Source organism: Talpa occidentalis, unplaced genomic scaffold, assembly GCF_014898055.3.
Source record: "Talpa occidentalis isolate TD23 unplaced genomic scaffold, MPIMG_talOcc4v2.1 talOcc4.10, whole genome shotgun sequence".
In the NCBI taxonomy this organism is placed as follows: Eukaryota; Metazoa; Chordata; class Mammalia; order Eulipotyphla; family Talpidae; genus Talpa; species Talpa occidentalis.
The window spans coordinates 86,894,971-86,909,259 of record NW_023600993.1 but is presented as its reverse complement, the minus strand read 5'-3'; positions in this window follow the sequence as shown (position 1 = coordinate 86,909,259).

Sequence of the window (14,289 nt, the reverse complement as noted above, 5' to 3'; positions counted from 1 at the left end):
TGTTCTAGAGTCCCAGAGATCAATGGTTCTAAGACCACAAGGAGCAGCTCTGAGAGTGACTGGTAGTTTTTTTTTTTTTTTTTTTACAGCTGATAATGATCTGTCCTTTTCCTCCTGTGGAACTGTTACAGAGCAGCCCCGATATAAAACGGGGTGCCTTGCTGTGGGTCCTCACCCGCGCCCTTAAAAAGGGACTTATTAATACTCCACTGCAGGCACACACAAAAGGTTAATAAAAAGTTTATTTACAAGGGAAAAAGGAATTGAGGAAATGTACAACTCAGGGAGAAAATAGGGAAATAAAGTCTTTAATGCATCCTACCCGATCCGCTGGCCGCGCCCTGTGAGCAGGCGGGGAGCCAAAATGGGGGATCCCCCAAAGCCCACGTGTCTGGTTTTATACCAAACCTGGCTGCTTAACCCCACCCTCAGGTTCCAGCACCTTCCCTTTGGTGGTGATGGGATTTGGAGTTCCCAGTGTCTTTTGGCTTTGGTCTGGAGTGGGGGTGGAGTCCACAAAGCCTGTATGGAATTAGCTTTAGGACATCCTTTTCCCCCTAACAGTACTTCTCTCCTCTTCATGCACCCCCTCCTCACCTTTGCATTCCTCTCCCCACTTTTCTTCCCCCTCAGGTGTGCCCATTGTTGGACAATGTCATCCAGAAATTGAGTGTGGAAACCGTGCAGAAGACAATTGGTAAGTCAGAGCTGGGGAAGTGGGGGCATTCCCTCTCCAGCCTCCAAGTGGGACACGCACTCTGGGCCCACCCTACAGGCAGGCCTGGTCAAGGGATGCTGGAGAAGCAGGGCCAACCAGCATCCTGAGCCAGTTGAGAGAGTATGGCTGGAGGACTCTCTGCAGAACTGCCAGGGTCCTGTGGGCCTCTGTCACCCCTGTTAAGCTTCCAGAACGTGCCAGGCAGAACAATGGAATAAAGAATGGCCAGGTCTGGGTTCAATTCCTGCCTCTGCTACTCATCAGTTGCTGGGCCTTGTCAAATGTCTCTCCTTGAGCCTGGCTACCTCCAAGGTGAAAGGAGATTGTAAACCCTGTTGGCTTGATGAAAGGACTTAAGAAAATGCACAAAGAGCCTATTACCCAGCAGGCACTGCTCATCCACACTTGCCTTCCCCTCCACTTATGAGGATCTGTGGCTTCTCCTTGGACAATGGGGGCGTCTCTTTGGCCTTTGGGTCCCCAGACATGATGAGTGGCCGGGACTGCTGGGGCAATAGCAGTGGGGTTATGAAGGCATTGGGGCCTAGACGTGGCCCTTCTGTGAAAGAGCTGTGGATGCAGTTCTGTGGCAATCTCTATGCTCGCTGTTTCACTGGGTCCATGAAGTAGCCCTACAAGAGGCCCCACCATTGTGTCCACTCTATAGATGAACATACCGAGGCGTAGCGAGCTGTAGAGGCGTGCTGAGTTCTCATGGCTCTCAAGGGACCCACTGGAGAGTGGCAGCCACTGGGGGTTGGTTTCTGTTTGGTGGAGACTGAGGCCCACGCTTGGTTTTGTTCCATCAGATCGACTTCAGCAGGGCCTCCCGCAGACACTCAAACACTAAAGAAGACAAGCGAGGAGGAGCGTCTACTGGTGAGGGCCATTCTCTGTGTCCGTACTCAGGGAGCAGGGACGCCGCCAGGAGGCCCTGCAGTGAAGGCAAAGACAGGCTCTGCTTCTTTGTTCTCCAAGCAGTGACTGAGCCCCTGACCTTGGTACAGTCAGAGCCCGACCTTAGCCCCAGGCTGAACCCTGATCCAGTCACATTCTGAACACTGAACCTGAACCACACTCCGGACTGAGCTCTGATGCTGACCCCAAACTAAGCCCAGGGTTTCTCCAGAGACTGAGCTTTGATCACCCACTGTCCAAATAATATACTGGCCCTTGAGGCCTGAGCCCTGGCTCCAGCCTGGCCTCTGATCACCTCCATCATTTCTAAGTTGAGGAAAAAGAGAAGAGTGGATGAGGATGGGCCAGTGCCAGACACCACAGAATGACCCCAAAGCACAGCTGCTGGTCTCCTCCCAAGGCCATTGCCCTGCAGGGTGTGTGGGAAGAGCTTGGGCTGCAGTGTCTGGTGAGTAGCAGGCACCCAGAAGAGCCCCCCACTGTGAGTGCCCTACCCCGTGTGTCCTCCTTCCAGACGGCTCCCCAGTGGCTGGACCCTGTTCCCTGGTCGCATTTCCCTCTGAGAAGATGCGGCCACCTCCCCGCTAGAATGAAAGCCTCAGCCAGCCGAGAGACCCGCGTCCTCACAGACAGTGGCCTCGTGTTTCTCCCTCTGCCCTCAGCAATAAAGAGCCATTCAGCACCCTCCTGCGTGGCCTCTTGAGTTCCTTCCACTGGGATTCGCGCGGGGGCACCCGGGAAGGGAGACCTGGGTCTGGAGTTGGGGTATTTGAGGATGTCCAGGCCCAGGGTTTTTACAAATGGGGACACTGAGTTACAGGGGCAAGAAATGGACCCGAGTCTCACAGCCAGTGTGTGGCAGCCACGGCCTCCATCCACACGCTCGGTGGCTGTTTAGTGAGCCCCGAGCCTTGGCCAGGCGGGCCGTGGGGGCTGGACAGTGAGCTCAGGAGACGACTTCTCCAGGGATCTCTTCTCTGAGAGGCCTTCTTGAAGGGGCACCTGGGCTGACTAGACTCAACGCACTGGGCAGAATTGCAGAGTTGCTGGCTGAGCCACATCCGGCCTGCTCTCTGTCCTCCAAAGGACTTGGATTCCTCTGGAACGAGGTCTCTTCCAGCAGCTCTGAGAATGCTCATGGTCTCCAGTGCCAGGGCTCATCCCTCCCTCATCACTGACTTCATGAGTCTGTGATCCCACCTGCTGAGATACCAACATGGTAGGCCCCAGGGCCCTGGGAGTGCTCAGCTGCTCCATGGGGACCAGGTCCTCTCCACCCAGAGCCCCTCTAGCCACGACAGAAATCAGCATGAGCCAAGCTATGCCCAGTTGCGGCCGAGACAGCATTGCAATGCTTGTGCTGGCAGCACCATCCTCCTGGAGGGTTTCCTCTAATTCCTCACACCCCCTTATTCCAAGGGACACCATTCTTTGCCCTATTTAACAGATGAGCTCATGAAGGCAAAGTGGCTCCTCAAGGTCACACAGGGAACAAATGACAGGCTCAGGATTCGAACCCACAGCCTGGGTCCCCTTGCTCAGGGCAGCAGTGTCCAGGCTCCAGGAGCTTTGGTGGCCTCTCTCTGGTCTCCAGCAGCCCTCCCAGGACACCTGAGGTCTCCTGGGGGCCCTCTTCTTTCCCCCTCTGCAGGCCCTCAGTTTCCCTATTTTCCTGCCAACGCGTTGGCCTCTGACTGGTGCTGCGCTCACACACACAGCTACCTGCCTCAGATGCCAGCAGCTGCTCGTCTCCAGAGGGAAGCTGTCTTTCCTACCAAAAGACCAAGGAGGCTTTGCCCATTTTCCAAGCAGTCACCTTGGCCCTCTGGACAGCTCTTTGAGGGATGGAGGTCCAGGTTCAGGGAGGCCAAGTCTGAGACTGCACCCAGCTGCTCTTTCACCAAGCGCCTCCCCTCCAAAGAGGAGGGCCTCACAGGCCACGTCACATTGGAGCCCCTGAGCCCTTGGGGTGGCCTAAGAGAACCTTGGACCAGCTGTCCTGTGAGGGCTTCAGTTCATTTATGTAAAGGGTTGCTGGTTGCTAAGGCTGAGGATTTGGTCACCGCAGAGCGCAAGGCAGCGCCAGCTACTTGCTCACTGTGTCACCCCATCTTCTCAATAGCCTTGTGGGTGAGGGCCATGGCTAGCCAGAAAACAGAGGGAATGAGGGGTGCAGTGACCAGAACCAGCAACGAATACACCACCTTCTCAGAGCTACCATGTAGCAAGAGTGCTAAGCCCTTACAGCATCGCCCACCTCAACCTCATAGTAGCCAGGAGGTAAGTCCTGCTCTTGGTGCCAACAGGAACTGTGAGATGAAGCCCCTTGTCCAGGGCACACAGCAGCAACAGGCAGAGAGAGAGAACTTAGGCCCTGGCACACACAACCCAGATCCAAGCTGTGACCAGTACACCCAGGGCCCCTGGGTATATGTTGATTTCCATATGCCACTGCAATCCAGGCACAGGGGCATTTACCCCATTTTACAGATAAGGTAACAAATCTTAAGGCCATTACATCATAGTACCCTGGTTGTATTCCTGGGGTGAGAAAACTTTATATTTATTCAGCACAGCCCTCAGCTCTGCATCCCACAACTGAGGAATAGGGAGCACAGATATCTGTGGAACGAGGAAGCAGGTGTGTTGAGTGGTTCAAGGTCCCCAGCCAGGCTTCCTGGCCGGCTTGTCCAGGCCCCAGTCCAGGCACCACCTGCAAACTGTTCTGGCCTGAAGGTGGGATTCTTTGTCCCACAAGGCCCCCTGGATGAGGACCCTGCTGAGCTGCAGGTGGGAAACAGAGGACACAGACACAGGATGCCCCAAGCTCTCTGCCAATGCACCCACCCCAGTCTCATGCCAAGTGGCACCATCGGCACTTCCTGGGCCATGTTCCGAGTGTTGTGACACCAGGTAAAACACCCAACTCAAACAGCAAAGCTGAGGGATAAACAGGATATTCAAAAAAGGAGGATTCTGCTGCCTTGCCAGCTGATAACCTGAGGCAGCTGGGAGGGCTTTATCTAGGGACACAATGACCAGGTTCCCTTGAGACTTGGGAAAACCACATTTCCTCTCTGAACCTCACTTTCCCCCGCTGCAATGGGGCTCTCAAAACCTCCTCTCTGTGTTGGCGTGAGGACTAAGGATGAAAGTGTACCTGAATCACCGAGCCCAGTGTTTGGCTTCATAGGCTGCTCTGAGAGAGAGATTTGGAGCAATCAAGAGACAGGTCAGGGTCTTGGGGACCTGCAAGAGAAAAAATCCCCCAAGCACAGGATGGTAACAACTTGTCAAAGGCAGAGAAAATGTAGAAATAATCCAATTGTGATGGTTTGCTGTGAAGGAAGTCAGCAAGAAGCTGAGACTGGGCACAATGGGGATGGGCCACCTCAAGTGCAGTCAGCATGGGTCTGACGAGGTGACATCCGGAGTAGAGAAAATGGGGGAAGAGAGTTCTGGCAAAGAGAATGCCCCATGCAAAGGCTCAGGGCAGGAAAGAGGTTGGCATCTTTCTGGAACACAAGGAAGACAAGTAGGGGCAGGGAGGGAGAGGTAGGGATGAGCTTGGAGAAGCTGTGAGTATGACAGCCTCCCATGGGCCATGTGGGGACTTTGGGTTTAAGATTCTCCGTTGAAAGGAGAGCCAAGGGGGCAAGTGTATGGGGAGACCTAGCATGATGCCAGTGGTGCGAGTCTCCCAACACTGGCTGTGCAACCTCAGACAAGACACTTAACCTTCCTGGGCCTCATTGTTACCCACATATATGCACATAATTTACAGACAGAGTTTGTTCACTCTCAAGAGAAGTTATCTACAGGTTAGTTGGAACAGGCAGACTTTGGGGGTCATTTGTAAGGACCCCATCACTGCAAACATTCATAAAGAGACTGGATCCCTCATATGAGATGTACAGAGCACTAGACACTGGTGGGTGGGGGCGGGCAGAATGACCTTAGCTGGTGATCCTGACTCTCTGTGGGCCACAATTCTCTCCCTGTTTTCTGGTCTCACAAAGTGACTTCTAGCTGGTTGCTTCTCCTCTGAGCCTCCATTTCCAAAGGATGACAGAATTAGACCAGATTGTCACAATGGAGCCTTCCACCAGCACATTGTCAATTTAGCCTTCTCAGTCTTTACTGCACTCCCGACCCACCATGGCCAGTGTCTTGGCATCTGATGATTCCATGAGAACCTAGTCTTAGTTTTGGCCCAAAGGTCTCACCAAATCCACCATTCCAACCCAAGCTTCCTGGGTAATCTTTGGGTTGGAAGTCTCTCTGCTCATCCTGGTCAGGGGTTATTTTCATAGCAGTGTATTTGCTTGGCCCCAGAACCAGGGCTTGCTTCCAGGGCTGCCTCCTCCCACCCCATCACCACCATAAAAGGGCCACCACCGTCTGACAGAATCCCAGGAGACCGTGCAACAGAGAGAGGATTTCTCAGCCTCCTCCACCACACCTGTGAGTGGTGAGCTTCCCCACTCTAACTCCATGACACCCTGCAGAAGGCTTTGGGGGCGAGAGGCAGAGGGACGGGGTGTCTTGGATTAAATCATATTTTTATATGGCAAATGAAGATGGAATATTATTAGGAGGGTCAAGCCAATGAGCCATGTGAGGTCATGACATGGTGCCATTTATTTATTCATACTTTTATCAGCAAATGTTTATTTATTGTACTGTACTCCATGCAGCTTTTTACTGGGTCTGGGGATTCAAGTGAAATAGGTCACAGCCTCCTCTCAGGAGTTCACACCCTGAGGGAAAGGCAGCTAGAAGGTGGGGTGTTACCCCCTAGCATGGCCTCTGGTGGGGAGCTGGAGTGGAATTCACAGAGGACTATTGTTCCCCGGAGCTGGATTTCAGGAGGAAGTGACTTAGGTAAAAACAAGAAGAGAAGCATCGCTCCTGGCAGACACACCAGTCTGTGCAAAGGACTTTCGTGGAAAGAGCACACACTCGGAATCAAGTATGCAAATCACGCTCCTCCACTCTTTGGTGGTGTGTTTCTGGGCGCGTTGCTCTGCTTTCCCACCTGGGCTACCCACCTGTAAAACAGGGATGACAACCTCTACCTTGAAGCATATCCCGGCTGAGAGGGACAGGTGCGGGCCAAAGCTTCCTTTCCCTCTGGGACATGCTCATCCCTCTTCTCCTGTGGCTGTGCAGGTGTCAGGTCAAGATGTTTCAGCTTTGGAAACCTGTTATCCTGTGCGGCCTGATCACTGGGACCTTGGCTTCTCTTCCTGGGACGCTTGACAACGACTTGGATGATGAACAAACGTTGAAATCTCGTCTTGATAAATCAATTCAGACCGTTGAGGATGTATTTGGGCGTAAGTGAGGTGGCCCTCATGGTGGTGGGTGGTGCCTAGGAGGGGTCTCCTTGATGCTGGGCCTGTGTTCCAGGCATTGTCACCAAGCATACTCTTCACTGCAGTTATGGCAGGTTTTCATTCCTGATTCATTGGCTTGTTATTTTTCTAGGAATAGGAAATATTTAATAAGTAAATATCCTTTTACGCGTTATATTATGCCTTATGTTCCCAATATAGGCATAGGATAAATTGCTAGAAGTGAGATTTCAAAAGCATGCATATTTTTAATTAGAGACCAAAATCTCCTGCGTTAATATTTTCTCCACGAGTCTTGAATGCTTTTTTGACTCCACTGGTATGGGCGACTTCAGTGTTCTACTTTTCTCGTAGATGAAAGATTGTAACTTCTTTAACTTTCTATTGATCTGATTACAAAAGAGTTCACTTATTTATTGCTATGAAGCCATCTGCAGCACGAGTTCGATCCCAGGCTGGACCCATAAGCACAGCAGACCTCTCCTGTCTTGCCCGCTGCTCCTCTCAACAGTGTATTTCAGCCAGTCTGCTTGTTCTGTTCCTCACTCTGTCTCTGGTGGATCCTCTCACCCCCCGCTTCTCTGACCTGTAATTCAGCTCTTGTATGCATAAATAAATAAATCTTAAAAAAAAAAAAGAAAGTCCCACAATTTCTGATAGTCATTCTGGAAGGGGGTTGGGAATCAGGGAGTATGACTGGAAAATATTCCAGGGGGTTGTGAGTTTCACTGAGGTGGGGCCTTGCTACTCAAAATGTGGTCCCCAAAGTCACACAGGCCTCACTTGGTAGCTTGCTAGAAATTCAGATTCTTGGGCTTACCCTAGGGCTGCTGAATGGCAGTGAGCATTTTAACAGACCTCCAGGGCATTGCACACACAACATCATAAGACGCACTGCTGGGTTCCCAAGGCCCCAGTGACACTTTAAAATTCCAGGTTCTAAGTTCCATTTTCTGAGTCAGGGATCTGGAGTTTTATAGTACTTGAGATTAAGGTTCTAGGATTCTATTGCACTAAGGATTTAGGATGTGGCCCTCACAATTTGGACTTCTAGATTTTCATTGTTCTAGAGTCCCAGATGTCAATGGCTCTAAGACCCACACAAGGAGTATGTCTGAGGGTGGCCGGCAGCTTGCTTCCAGCAAGTAATGATCAGTCCTTTTCCACCTCCGGGGCTTCCCTACTCTCCATGCACCCCTCCTCACCCTCCAATTCCTCCCCTATTTTTCTATCCCACTCAGAAGAACCCGGTGTTACACCTGACCAGCAGAGCCTGAGTGAGGAAACCCTGCAGAACGCCATTGGTAAGTCACAGCTGGGGAAGTGGGGGCATTCCCTCTCCAGCCTCCCGTGGGGACATGTACTCTGGGCACAACCTACAGGCAGGCCTGCTCAGGGGACCCTGGAGAAGCAGGGCCAACCAGCATCCTGAGCCAGTTGAGAGAGTATGGCTGGAGGACTCTCTGCAGATCTGCCAGGTTCTGTGGGCCTCTGTCACTCTTGTTAAGCCTCCAGAACCTGCCAGAATGAATGATGCAAGTAAGATGGGCAAGGTCTGGGTTCAAATCCTGCCTCTGCTACTCATCAGCTGCAGGGCCTTGGCAAATGGTTCTCCCTGAGCCTGGCTACCTCCAGGGTGAAAGAAGATTGTTAACACTATTGGCTTGACACGTGGATTTAAGAAGACGAATAAAGAGCCCATTACCCAGCAGACACTGCTCATCCACACTTGCCTTCCCCTCTGCTTATGAGGACCTGTGGCTTCTCCTCTGACCAATGGGAAAAGCTCCCCTCTGTGAGTGCCCAACCCTGTGTGTCCTCCTTCCAGATGGCTCCCCATTGGCTTGACTATGTTCCCTAGTCACGTCTCCCTCTGAGAAGATGCGGCCACCACCCCGCTGGAATGAAAGCCTCAGTCAGCCGTAGGACCCGCGTCCTCACAGACAGTGGCCTCATGTTGCTCTCTCTGCCCTCAGCATTAAAGAGTCATTCAGCACCCTCCTGCGTGGCCTCTTGAGTTCCTTCCTTTGGCATTCGGGCGGGGCACCTGGGAACAGAAACATGGGTCTGCTGCAGGGATATTTCAGGATGTCCAGCCCCAGGGTTTTTACAAATGGGGACACTGAGTTACAAAGGCAAGAAATGGACCTGAGTCTCACAGCCAGTGAGTGGCAGCCACGGCCTCCATCCACACGTTCAGTGGGTGTTTAGTGAGCCCCAAGCATGGGCCAGGCGGGCCGTGGAGACAGGACAGTGAGCTCAGGAGATGACTTCTCCAGGGCTCTCTTGTCCGATGGCCTTCTTGAAGGGGCACCTGGGCTGACTAGACTCAATGGCACTGGGCGGAATTGCAGAGTTGCAGGGCTGAGCCACATCCCCGCCAGCTCTCTGCCCTCCAAAGACTTGCATTCCTCTGAAACGAGGTCTCTTCCAGCAGCTCCGAGAATGCTCATGGTCTCCAGTGCCAGGGCTCATTCCTTCCTCATCATCAGCTCCAGGATCTGTACACCCACCTGCTGAGATGCCAACATGGTGGGCCCAAGGGCCCTGGGGATGCTCAGCTGCTCCATGGGGACCAGCTCCTCACTGCTGGAGACCAGCTCCAGCTAGAAGTTGTGTCAGGGGTCTCAGAGAGGAGAGGATGGCATCAGCCAAGTTTCCTCTCGGAGGACTGAGGGGAAGTAGAGCGAGGTAGGGGTGAGGTAGACACAGACACCTTCTTTCGTGCAAGTATCTCCTGCTGAGGGTCTCAGCGGGTCTTTATTTATACCTTAAGGCTAGCGGTGGAATTACATCAGTGTAAGCATTGAAGCAGAGCAGAGACAATCAATACATATTTTCTCATGATCATGTAAAGACTCCCTTGGCCTTACACCTATAGGCCATTTCTTTGGTAACCTAAGAACGATTAGTTTCCTAGGTACAGGTCATTTACTAGCATGATCAGCCATACAAGACAGCACATTTGGCAACAATTAAACTTTCCCAATTACAAAGTGGGTGTAAAATTCCTATTCTATATTCAATTACTAAAATCAATCTATCTCCTAGTACTCAATTAACTTGGTTAATATATTAATTACTTCAAAGTGGTCTAAAACAACTCATCAAATCTATGTAAGTTCTACTGAAGTCTAACTCTTAACTAGAAATTCCTAACCTCCACACAGCCTGCGAACTATTGACCTCTTGCCTACACCAGGAAATGTATTTTTGCTGCAAATGGGTACCCCCCAGGTTAGGCTATGGTTTCCAAGCACAGCTGGTTCAGGGCAGCTTGTTCTCCATAGTTCTCAGGGCCAAAACATTTCTTTCCTAACTATACCTTTAGCAATTTTTACTTCTTTTGTGATAGCTCATGCATAAGAACAATAAGCCAATTGTCACCTGGGTCCGAATCAGGTTTTCACAGGCCAATTTATAACTAACTTACGTTTGCATTAACCAAGAACAAAGAGGAGAGCATTAGCAGGCATTGCCATGGAGACTCCCTAGTTCAGATCTTCTTTGGGAAGTGCAAGAACTACCCTTTTCTGGGAAGTACAACTTTCCCTCTTTGGGGGAGCACAGGAACTCCCCGCTTCTCAGGAGTCTTCCCCCAATGCCCGGACCATGTCAAGAGACAGCATGGGAGGCGCAGCCTGCCACACCTCTCTCCACCCAGAGCCCCTCTAGTCACAGCAGAAGTTACCATGAGCCCAGCTGTGCCTGGCTGCCACCAAGACAGCATTGCAATTCTTATGCTGACTGCACCATCCTCCTGGAGGGTTTCCGCTAATTCCTCACACCCCCTTATTCCAGTAGACGCCATTCCTGTCCCCATTTAACAGATGAGGAAGCTGAGGCTCATGAAGGCAAAGTGGCTCCTCAAGGTCACACAGGGAACAAATGGCAGGCTTAGGATTCAAACCCACACACTGGGACCCCTTGTTCAGGACAACAGTGAGCAGGCTCCAGGAGGCCTCTCTCTCGTCTCCTGCAGTCCTTCCAGGACATGAGGTCCACTGGATGTCCTTCTTCCTCCCCACTATGCAGGCCCCCAGTTTCCCTATTTTCCTGCCAGTCGCATTGGCCTCTGAGAGGTGCTGCGCTCACACACACACCTACCTGCCTCAGACACCAGTAGCTGCTTGTCTCCAGACGGAAGCTGTCTTTCCTGCCAAAAGACCCAAGGAGGCTTTATCCATTTGCCAGGCAGCCGTCCTGGCCCTCTGGACAATTCTGTGAGGGACAGAGGTCCAGGTTCAGGGAGGCCAAGTCTGAGACTGCACCCAGCTGCTGTTTGACCCAAGCACCTTCCCGCTAAAGAGGATGGCCTCGTAGGGCAAGTACCTCAGGCAGCTCCTGAGCCCTTGGGGTGGCCTGGAGAACCTTGGACCAGAACTCCTGTGAGGGCTTGACTTCAGTTATGTAAAGGGTAAACGGGTGCTGAGGCTGAGGATTTGGACACCACTGATCTCGAGTCAGCTCCTGCTACTTGCAAACTGTGTCACATCATCCTCTCAATACCTTGTGGGTTAGGGCCACGAGTAGGAGGAAAACACAGGGAGGGAGGGGCGAAGTGACCAGAGCCAGCAACAATTACCCACCACCACCTTCTCAGCATTACCGTGTACCAAGGATGCTAAGCCCTTACAGCACCGCCCACCTCAATCTCATGAGTAGCCGGGAGGTAAGTCCTGCTCTTGGTGCCAACAGGAGCTGTGAGATGAAGCCCCTTGTCCAGGTCACATAGCAGCAACAGGCAGAGAGAGAGGACTTAGGCCCTGGCAATGCAACCCAGATACAAGTTTTAACCAGCACCCCCAGAACCCCTGGGTACCCATTGATTTCCATATACCACTGCAATCCAGGCGCAGGGGCATTTACCCCATTTTACAGCTAAGGTAACAAATCTTAAGGCCGAGGCTAAGACCAGGTGAGGCCATTATGTCATACTTAAGTTCCCTGGGTTGTATTCCTGGGGTGAGAAAACTCTCTTCACAAGATCTCAGGAGAGCCCGCAGATCTGCACCCCACCACTGAGGAATAGGTAGCACTGATATCTTTGGAACTAGGAAGTAGGTGTGGTGACTGGTTCAAGGTCCCCAGCCAGGCTTTCTGGCTGGTTTGTCCAGATCCAGGCGCCACCTACTCTCTGTTCTGGTCTGAAAGTGGGACAGTTTGTCTGGAGGACAAGACCCCTGCATGAGGACCCTGCTGAGCTGCAGGAGGGAAACAGGACACAGACACGGGATGCCCTGAGCTCTCTGCCAGTGCACCCTAGCCCCATGCCAAGTGGCGCCATCTGCACTCCTGGGCCATGTTCCGAGTGTTGTGACACCAGGTAAAACACCCAACTCAAACAGCAAAGCTGAGGGATAAACAGGATATTCAAAAAAGGAGGACTCTGCTGCCAAGCCAGCTGATAGCCTGAGGCAGCTGAGAGGGCTTTATCTGGGGACCCAAAGGCCAGGTTCCCTTTAGACTCAGGAAAGCCACATTTCCTCTCTGAACCTCACTTTCCCCCACTGCAATGGGGCTCTCAAAACCTCCTCTCTGTGTTGGCGTGAGGACTAAGGATGAAAGTGTACCTGAATCACCGAGCCCAGTGTTTGGCTTCATAGGCTGCTCTGATGAGAGATTTGGAGCAATCGAGAGACAGGTCAGGGTCTTGGGGACCTGCAAGAGAAGAAATCCCCAAAGCACAGGGTGGTAACAGCTTGTCAAAGGCAGAGAAATTGTAGAAATAATCCAACTGCGATGGTTTGCTGTGAAGGAAGTCAGCAAGAAGCTGAGACTGGGCACAATGGGGATGGGCCACCTCAAGTGCAGTCAGCATGGGTCTGACGAGGTGACATCCAGAGTAGAGAAAATGGGGGAAGAGAGTTCTGGCAAAGAGAATGCCCCATGCAAAGGCCCAAGTTAGGAAAGAGGTTGGCATCTTTCTGGAACACAAGGAAGACAAGTAGGGGCAAGGGAGGGAGAGGTAGGGATGAGCTTGGAGAGGCTGTGAGTATGACAGCCTCCCATGGGCCATGTGGGGACTTTGGGTTTAAGATTCTCCGTTGAAAGGAGAGCCAAGGGGGCAAGTGTATGGGGAGACCTAGCATGATGCCAGTGGTGCGAGTCTCCCAACACTGGCTGTGCAACCTCAGACAAGACACTTAACCTTCCTGGACCTCATTGTTACCCACATACATGCACATAATTTACAGACAGAGTTTACAGACTCTCAGGAGAAGTTATCTACAGGTTAGTTGGAACAGGCAGACTTTGGGGGTCATTTGTAAGGACCCCATCACTGCAAACATTCATAAAGAAACTGGATCCCTCATATGAGATGTACAGAGCACTAGACACTGGTGGGTGGGGGCGGGGGCAGAATGACCTTAGCTGGTGACCCTGACTCTCTGTGGGCCACAATTCTCCCCCTGTTTTCTGGTCTCACAAAGTGACTTCTAGCTGGTTGCTTCTCCTCTGAGCCTCCATTTCCAAAGGATGACAGAATTAGACCAGATTGTCACAATGGAGCCTTCCACCAGCACATTGTCAATTTAGCCTTCTCAGTCTACTGCACTCCCGACCCACCATGGCCAGTGTCTTGGCATCTGATGATTCCATGAGAACCTAGTCTTAGTTTTGGCCCAAAGGTCTCACCAAATCCACCATTCCAACCCAAGCTTCCTGGGTAATCTTTGGGTTGGAAGTCTCTCTGCTCGTCCTGGACAGGGGTTATTTTCTTTGCAGTGTGTTTGCTTGGCTTTAGAACCACAGCTTGCTTCCAGGGCAGGCTCGTCCCACCGCATCACTACCATAAAAGGGCCACCACCACCAGCAGAATCCCAGGAGACTGTGCAATGGAGAGAGGATTTCTCAGCATCTTCTATCACACCTGTGAGTGGTGAGCTTCCCCGCCCTCCTCTCCTGACCCTGCACAAGGCTTTGTGGGTGAGAGGCAGAGGGATGGGGTCTCTTGGACGAGCTCATATTTTTATATAGCAAATGAAGATGGAGATATTACTAGGAGAAGGGGCAAGCCAATGAGCCATGTGAGGTCATGACATGGTGCCCTTTATTTATTCACACTTTTATCAGCAAATATTTATTGTACTGTACTCCATGCAGCTTTTTACTGGGTCTGGGGATTCAAGCGAAATAGGTCACATCCTCCTTTCAGGAGTTCACAGCCTGAGGGAAAGGCAGACAAGTCATCGCTCATTGTACCCAGTACGCTGACCAGAAAACCAAGGCCACTCACGCAATTTGCAGCACCATGGATGGCGCTGGAAGGGATCATGCTCAGCAAAATAAGCC